Source organism: Hyperoodon ampullatus (assembly GCF_949752795.1).
Source record: "Hyperoodon ampullatus genome assembly, chromosome: 1".
Classification (NCBI taxonomy): domain Eukaryota; kingdom Metazoa; phylum Chordata; class Mammalia; order Artiodactyla; family Ziphiidae; genus Hyperoodon; species Hyperoodon ampullatus.
In genome coordinates this window covers 99,386,033-99,393,852 of record NC_136914.1, presented here as the reverse complement: position 1 = coordinate 99,393,852, position 7,820 = coordinate 99,386,033, and positions in this window count along the sequence as shown.

The window sequence follows — 7,820 nt, the reverse complement described above, 5'->3', positions numbered from 1 at the left end:
GTTTCAGCAATTTCTTATTCCCTGGCACTACAAGATGCTTTAGGCTCATCTTATATATTTCCTGCCCTCATCTTAAAACCAGCCATTTTTCCAAGGAGACTTGGTTCCTTTTATTGGAAAATCATATTAGAAATCAAGATCTGGGTGTTAGGTGTGCTCATTACTACTGGGATGTTGTTGCTTCTAGGTCCTCTCACCTGACAGAGTAAGGAGACATATTTGTGTATATAATAGTACATATCTAAAAATATCTATAGGTGTATATTAATAAACATTAAAGTTCATATTGACGCCTCCAATTATAATCAATTACCACATGGATCTTTCCAACTACGTGTAACTTCCCACTACAACAGTGAGAAACCTTGTTTCCATCATTTGCTATCCATTAACTTAATAATTACATACCAGTATACATGTATAAAAATATCATACCTCTGGGCTTCCCTGGTGGCGAAGTGGTTGAGAGTCCGCCTGCTGATGCAGGGGACATGGGTTCGTGCCCCGGTCTGGGAAGATCCCACATGCCGCGGAGCAGCTGGGCCCGTGAGCCATGGCCGCTGAGCCTGCGCCTCCGGAGCCTGTGCTCCACAACGGGAGAGGCCACAACAGGGAGAGGCCCGCATACCACAAAAAATATATATATATATATATCATACCTCTGTAGTTTATCATCAACAGGACAGTGCTTATGTACAGTTCCTTTTGGCTTTGTTTTAAAGATTCTACTGATTTTCAAAATTATTTAGGTTATCAACGTTTCTTCCCACCATGTGAGGGACGTTTTATATGTTTATAATGCAGTTAAATTGTCTTGTCATGGTCTAGAGTTTATCCTGGGGTCCTCCAGTCTCCTGAATGACTTTTTTTTTTCATATCTTTATTGGAGTATAATTGCTTTACAATGGTGTGTTAGTGTCTGCTTTATAACAAAGTGAATCAGCTATACATATACATATACATATATCCCCATATCTCCTCCCTCTTGCATCTCCCTCCTACCCTCCTTATCCCATGCTTCTAGGTGGTCACAAAGCACAGAGCTGATCTCCCTGTGCTATGTGGCTGCTTCCCACTAGCGATTTATTTTACATTTGGTAGTGAATATATATCCACGCCACTCTCTCACTTCGTCCCAACTTACCCCTCCCTCTCCCCATGTCCTCAAGTCCATTCTCTACATCTGCATCTTTATTCCTGTCCTGCCCCTAGGTTCTTTAGAACCTTTATCCATTCATCTGTCAATGGACACTAAGATTGCTTCCATGTCCTGGATATTGTAAATAGAGCTGCAATGAACATTGTGGTACATGACTCTTTTTGAATTATGGTTTTCTCAGAGTATAGCCCAATAGTGGATTTGCTGGGTCATATGGTAGTTCTATTTTTAGTTTTTTAAGTAACCTCCAGACTATTCTCCATTGTTCCTGTACCAATTTATATTCCCACCAATAGTGCAAGAGTTTTCCCTTTTCTCCACACCTTCTCCAGCATTTATTTTTTGTAGATTATTTGATGATGGCCATTCTGACTGGTGAGTGGTTTACCTCATTGTAGTTTTGATTTGCATTTCTCTAGTGATTAATGATGTTGATCATTCTTTCATGTGTTTGTTGGCAATCTGTATATCTTCTTTTTTTAAATTTTTTTTATTAGTTTCTGCTTTATAACAAAGTGAATCAGTCATACATATACATCTGTTCCCACATCCCTTCCCTCATGCATCTCCCTCCCTCCCACCCTCCCCATCCCACCCCTCCAGGCGGTCACAAAGCACCGAGCTGATCTCCCCGTGCTCTGCGGCTGCTTCCCACTATCTATCTACCTCACGTTTGGTAGTGTATACATGTACATGCCTCTCTTTCGCTTTGTCACAGCTTACACTTCCCCCTCCCCATATCCTCAAGTCCATTCTCAAGTAGGTCTGTGTCTTTATTCCATTTTACCCTTAGGTTCTTCATGCCATTTTTTTTTTTAATTCCATATATATGTGTTAGCATACGGTATTTGTCTTTCTCTTTCTGACTTACTTCACTCTGTATGACAGACTCTAGGTCTATCCACCTCATTACAAATAGCTCAGTTTCGTTTCTTTTTATGGCTGAGTAATATTCCATTGTATATATGTGCCACATCTTCTTTATCCATTCATCCGATGATGGACATTTAGGTTGTTTCCAGCTCTGGGCTATTGTGAATAGAGCTGCAATGAACATTTTGGTACATGTCTCTTTTTGAATTATGGTTTTCTCAGGGTATATGCCTAGTAGTGGGATTGCTGGGTCATATGGTAGTTCTATTTTTAGTTTTTTAAGGAACCTCCATACTGTTCTCCATAGTGGCTGTACCAATTCACATTCCCACCAGCAGTGCAAGAGTGTTCCTTTTTCTCCACACCCTCTCCAGCATTTATTGTTTCTAGATTTCTTGATGATGGCCATTCTGACTGGTGTGAGATGATATCTCATTGTAGTTTTGATTTGCATTTCTCTAATGATTAATGATGTTGAGCATTCTTTCATGTGTTTGTTGGCAGTCTGTATATCTTCTTTGGAGAAACGTCTATTTAGCTCTTCTGCCCATTTTTGGATTGGGTTGTTTGTTTTTTTTTGATATTGAGCTGCATGAGCTGCTTATAAATTTTGGAGATTAATCCTTTGTCAATTGCTTCATTTGCAAATATTTTCTCCCATTCTGAGGGTTCTCTTTTCGTCTTATTTATGTTTTCCTTTGCTGTGAAAAACCTTTTAAGTTTCATTAGGTCCTATTTGTTTATTTTTGTTTTTATTTCCATTTCTCTAGGAGGTGGGTCAAAAAGGATCATGCTGTGATTTATGTCATAGTGTTCTGTCTATGTTTTCTTCTAAGAATTTTTTTTTTTGTATGTGGCCTTACATTTAGGTCTTTAATCCATTCTGAGTTTATTTTTGTGTATGGAGTTAGGGAGTATTCTAATTTCATTCTTTTACATGTAGCTGTCCAGTTTTCCCAGCACCATTTATTGAACAGGCTGTCTTTCTCCATTGTATATTCTTGCCTCCTTTATCAAAAATAAGGTGACCATATGTGTGTGGGTTTATCTCTGGGCTTTATATCCTGTTTCTATTTATCTATATTACTGTTTTTGTGCCAGTACCATACTGTCTTCATTACTGTAGCTTTGTAGTATAGTCTGAAGTTAGGGAGCCTGATTCCTCCAGCTCCGTTTTTCTCTCTCAAGATTGCTTTGGCAATTCAGGGTCGTTTGTGTTTCCATACAAATTGCGAAATTTTTTGTTCTAGTTCTGTGAAAAATACCATTGGTAATTTGATAGGGATTGCATTGAATCTGTAGATCGCTTTGGGTAGTAGAGTCATTTTCACAATGTTGGTTCTTCCAATCCAAGAACATGGTATATCTCTCCATCTGTTTGTATCATCTTCAATTTCTTTCATCAGTGTCTTATAGTTTTCTGCATACAGGTCTTTTGTCCCCTTAGGTAGGTTTATTCCTAGGTATTTTATTCTTTTTGTTGCAATGGTAAATGGGACTGTTTCCTTAATTTCTCTTTCAGATCTTTCATTGATATTGTATAGGAATGCAAGAGACTTCTGTGTATTAAATTTGTATCCTGCTACTTTACCAAATTCGTTGGTTAGCTCTAGTAGTTTTCTCGTGGCATCTTTAAGACTCTCTATGTACAGTATCATGTCATCTGCAAACAGTGACAGTTCTACTTCTTCTTTTCCGATTTGGAATCCTTTTATTTCTTTTCCCTCTCTGATTGCTGTGGCTAAAACTTCCAAAACTATGTTGAATAACAGTGCTGAGAGTGGAAACCTTGTCTTGTTCCTGATATTAGAGGAAATGGTTTCAGTTTTTCACCATTGAGAATGATGTTGGCTGTGGGTTTGTCATATATGGCCTTTATTGTGTTGAGGTAAGTTCCCTCTATGCCTACTTTCCAGAGTATTTTTATCATAAATGTGTGTTGAATTTTGTCAAAAGCTTTTTCTGCATCTATTGAGATGATCATATGGTTTTTCTCCTTCAAATATTTAGGATGTTTTATCACATTGATTGAGTTGTGTATATTGAAGAATCCTTGCATTCCTGAGATATACTCCACTTGATCATGGTGTATGATCCTTTTAATGTGTTGTTGGATTCTGTTTGCTAGTATTTTATTGAGGAGTTTTGCATCTATGTTCATCAGTGATATTAGCCTGTAGTTTTCTTTCTTTGTGACATCTTTTTCTAGTTTTGGTATCAGGGTGATGGTGGTCTCGTAGATTGAGTTTGGGAGTGTTTCTCCTTTTGGTTTATTTTGGAAGAGTTTGAGAAGGTAGGTCTTAGCTCTTCTCTAAATGTTTGATAGAATAGGCCTGTGATGCCATCTGGTCCTGGGCTTTTGTTTGTTGGAAGATTATTCATCACAGTTTCAATTTCAGTGCTTGTGATTGGTCTGTTCATATTTTCTATTTCTTCCTGGTTCAGTCTCAGAAGGTTGTACTTTTCTATGAATTTGTCCACTTCTTCCAGGTTGTCCATTTTACTGGCATATAGTTGCTTTTAGTAATCTCTCATGGTCCTCTGGATTTCTGTAGTATCAGTTGTTACTTCTCCTTTTTCATTTCTAATTCTATTGATTTGTCTTCTCCCTTTTTTTTCTTGATGAGTCTGGCTAATGGTTTATCAATTTTGTTTATCTTCTCCAAGAACCAGCTTTTAGTTTTATTGATCTTTGCTATTGTTTTCTTCATTTCTTTTTCATTTATTTCTGATCTGATCTTTATAATTTCTTTCCTTCTGTTAACCTTGCGGTTTTTTTGTTCTTGTTTCTCTAATTGCTTTAGGTGTAAGTTCTGGTTGTTTATTTGAGATGTTTCTTGTTTCTTGAGGTAGAATTGCATTGTTATACACTTCCCTCCTAGAAATGCTTTTGCTGCATCCATAGGTTTTGGGTCATCGTGTTTTCATTGTCATTTGTTTCTAGGTATTTTCTGATTTCCTCTTTGACTTCTTCAGTGATCTCTTGGTCATTTAGTTGTGTATTGTTTAGTCTCCATGTCTTTGTATTTTTTTTTTTTTTTTACAGATTTTTTCCTGTAATTGATATCTAGTCTCAAAGCATTGTGGTTGGAAAAGATACTTGATATGATTTCAGTTTTCTTAATTTTACCAAGGCTTGATTTGTGACCCAAGATATGATCTATCCTGGAGAATGTTCCATGAGCAGTTGAGAAGAAAGTGTATTCTGTTGTTTTTGGATAGATTGTCCTATAAATATCAATTAAGTCCATCTTGTTTAATGTATCATTTAAAGCTTGTGTTTCCTTACTAATTTTCATTTTGGATGATCTGTGCATTGCTGAAAGTGGGGTGTTAAAGTCCCCTACTATGATTGTGTTACTGTCAATTTCCCCTTTTATGGCTGTTAGCATTTGCCTTATGTATTGTGGTGCTCCTATGTTGGGAGCATAAATATTTACAATTGTTATATCTTCTTCTTGGTTTAATCCCTTGTTCATTATGTAGTGTCCTTTTTGTCTCTTGTAATAGTCTTAATTTTAAAGTCTATTTTATGTGATATGAGAATTGCTACTCCAGCTTTCTTTTGATTTCCATTTGCATGGAATATCTTCTTCCATCTCTTCACTTTCAGTCTGTATGTGTCTCTAGGTCTGAAGTGGGTGTCTTGTAGACAGCATATATACAGTTCTTATTTTTGTATCTATTTAGCCAGTCTATGTCTTTTGATTGGAGCATTTAATCCATTTACATTTAAGGTAGTTATCAATATGTATGTTCCTATTACCATTTTCTTAATTGTTTTGCATTTGTTATTGTAGGTCTTTTCCTTCTCTTGTGTTTCCTGCCTAGAGAAGGTCCTTTAGCATTTGTTTTAAAGCTGGTTTGGTGGTGCTGAATTCTCTTCTCTTTTGATTGTTTGTAAAGGTTTTAATTTCTCTGTTGAATCTGAATGAGATCCTTGCTGGGTAGAGTAATCTTGGTTGTATTTTCTTCCCTTTCATAACTTTAAATATGTCCTGCCACTCCCTTCTGGCTTGCAGAGTTTCTGCTGAAAGATCTGCTGTTAACCTTATAGGGATTCCCTTGTTGTTGTTTTTTTTGTTTTGTTTGTTTGTTTGTTTGTTTTTCCCTTGCTACTTTTAATATTTTTTCTTTGTATTTAATTTTTGAAAGTTTGATTAATATGTTTTTGACATGTTTCTCCTTGGATTTATCCTGTATTCGACTTTCTGTGCTTCCTGAAGTTGATTGACTATTTCCTTTCCCATATTAGGGAAGTTTTCAATTATAATCTCTTCAAATAGTTTCTCAGCCCCTTTCTTTTTCTTGTCTTCTTCTAGCACCCCTATAATTCAAATGTTGATGTTGTCCCAGAGGTCTCTGAAACTGTCCTCAATTCTTTTCCTTCTTTTTTCTTTATTCTGCTCTACCATAGTTATTTCCACTATTTTACCTTCCAGGTCACTTATTATGACTTTAGGCAGCCTCTCTTCTAATGGGTGTGGTTGTGTTCTTTTCTTGCTAGTTGTTTGGCATAGGGTATCCAGCACTCTAGCTTGCTGGTTGTTGAGTGGAGCTGGGTCTTAGCATTGAGATGGAGATCTCTGGGAGAGCTTTTGCCATTTTATATTATGTGTAGCTGAGAGGTCTCTGGTGGACCAGTGTCCTGAACTCGGCTCTTTCCCACCTGAGAGGCACAGGCCTGACACCCAGCCAGAGAACCAAGACCCTGTCAGCCACACGGCCAGGAAGACAAATGGAAAGTACCCAGGGAGGAAGATGAACTGCAGCAAAGCCGTTGTCATATCATAGTGACCTCATGGGCTTGCTGGGCACGAGGGTATGTGTGTGGCTCACCCTCAGCAGCCAGTCAGGGGTTCTCTATTGCAAAGTGGAGAGGAGCTCACGGAACCACTCTGCCTCCGCTTCACTGTACACTGCTCCACATACCCTGAATGACTTTTAAACATTTTATATACATTTACATTCATTCTTCATGCTATAATGATTTATGGGTTGTCACAAATGCAGTGTCACATATTCATCATTATGGTGCCATAGAGATAAATTTATTCTCAAAAAATTTTTAAACTGTTTTTAACCTATTCAAATAGTGCCAACCAGGGATCTATTTATCATCTCTTTAGTTTTGTTGTGTCTAGAACTAATATATTTGAATAATTGAATATTTATGCTTTTCAGACAGGCTTTTTCTGCTTAGCAATATGTATTTACAAGTCATCCATGTGATTTAGTAGCTTGATAGCTCATTTCTTTTTATTGGTGAGTAATAATCTTCTGTGTGGTTACATGATCTACATTTCTGATATTGGAATTTGTTTCTGTCTTTCTTTCTCTTTTCTCTCCTTCTCTCTCTGATCAGCCAGGCAATAGGTTTATCAATTTATTTGTCAAATGATTATCTTTTATTTTTAATTTTTTTTTTTTTTTTGGTTTTCATTGTGACTGATTTCTGCTGACATTTTTCTTTTCTTTTTAAACTTGCTTTAAGCCAAATAGCTCTACATTTTCTAGTTTTCTAAGATGGAATCTTAGGTTACTGATTTTAGATCTTTCTCATTTTCTAATACATGCATTTAATGCTATATTTTTTCCTCCAAGCACTGCCTACACGGCATTCCACAAATTTTGATAGGTTGTATTTTTATTGCCATTTAGCTCAGAATACTTTTTGAGTTTTCCTTGAGACTGCTTCTTTGATTCAGGTTCTCTTTGATCTCCAAATATTTGGGCATTTTTCAGGTATCATTTTATTATTGATTTCTAATTTAATTCCATTATGATG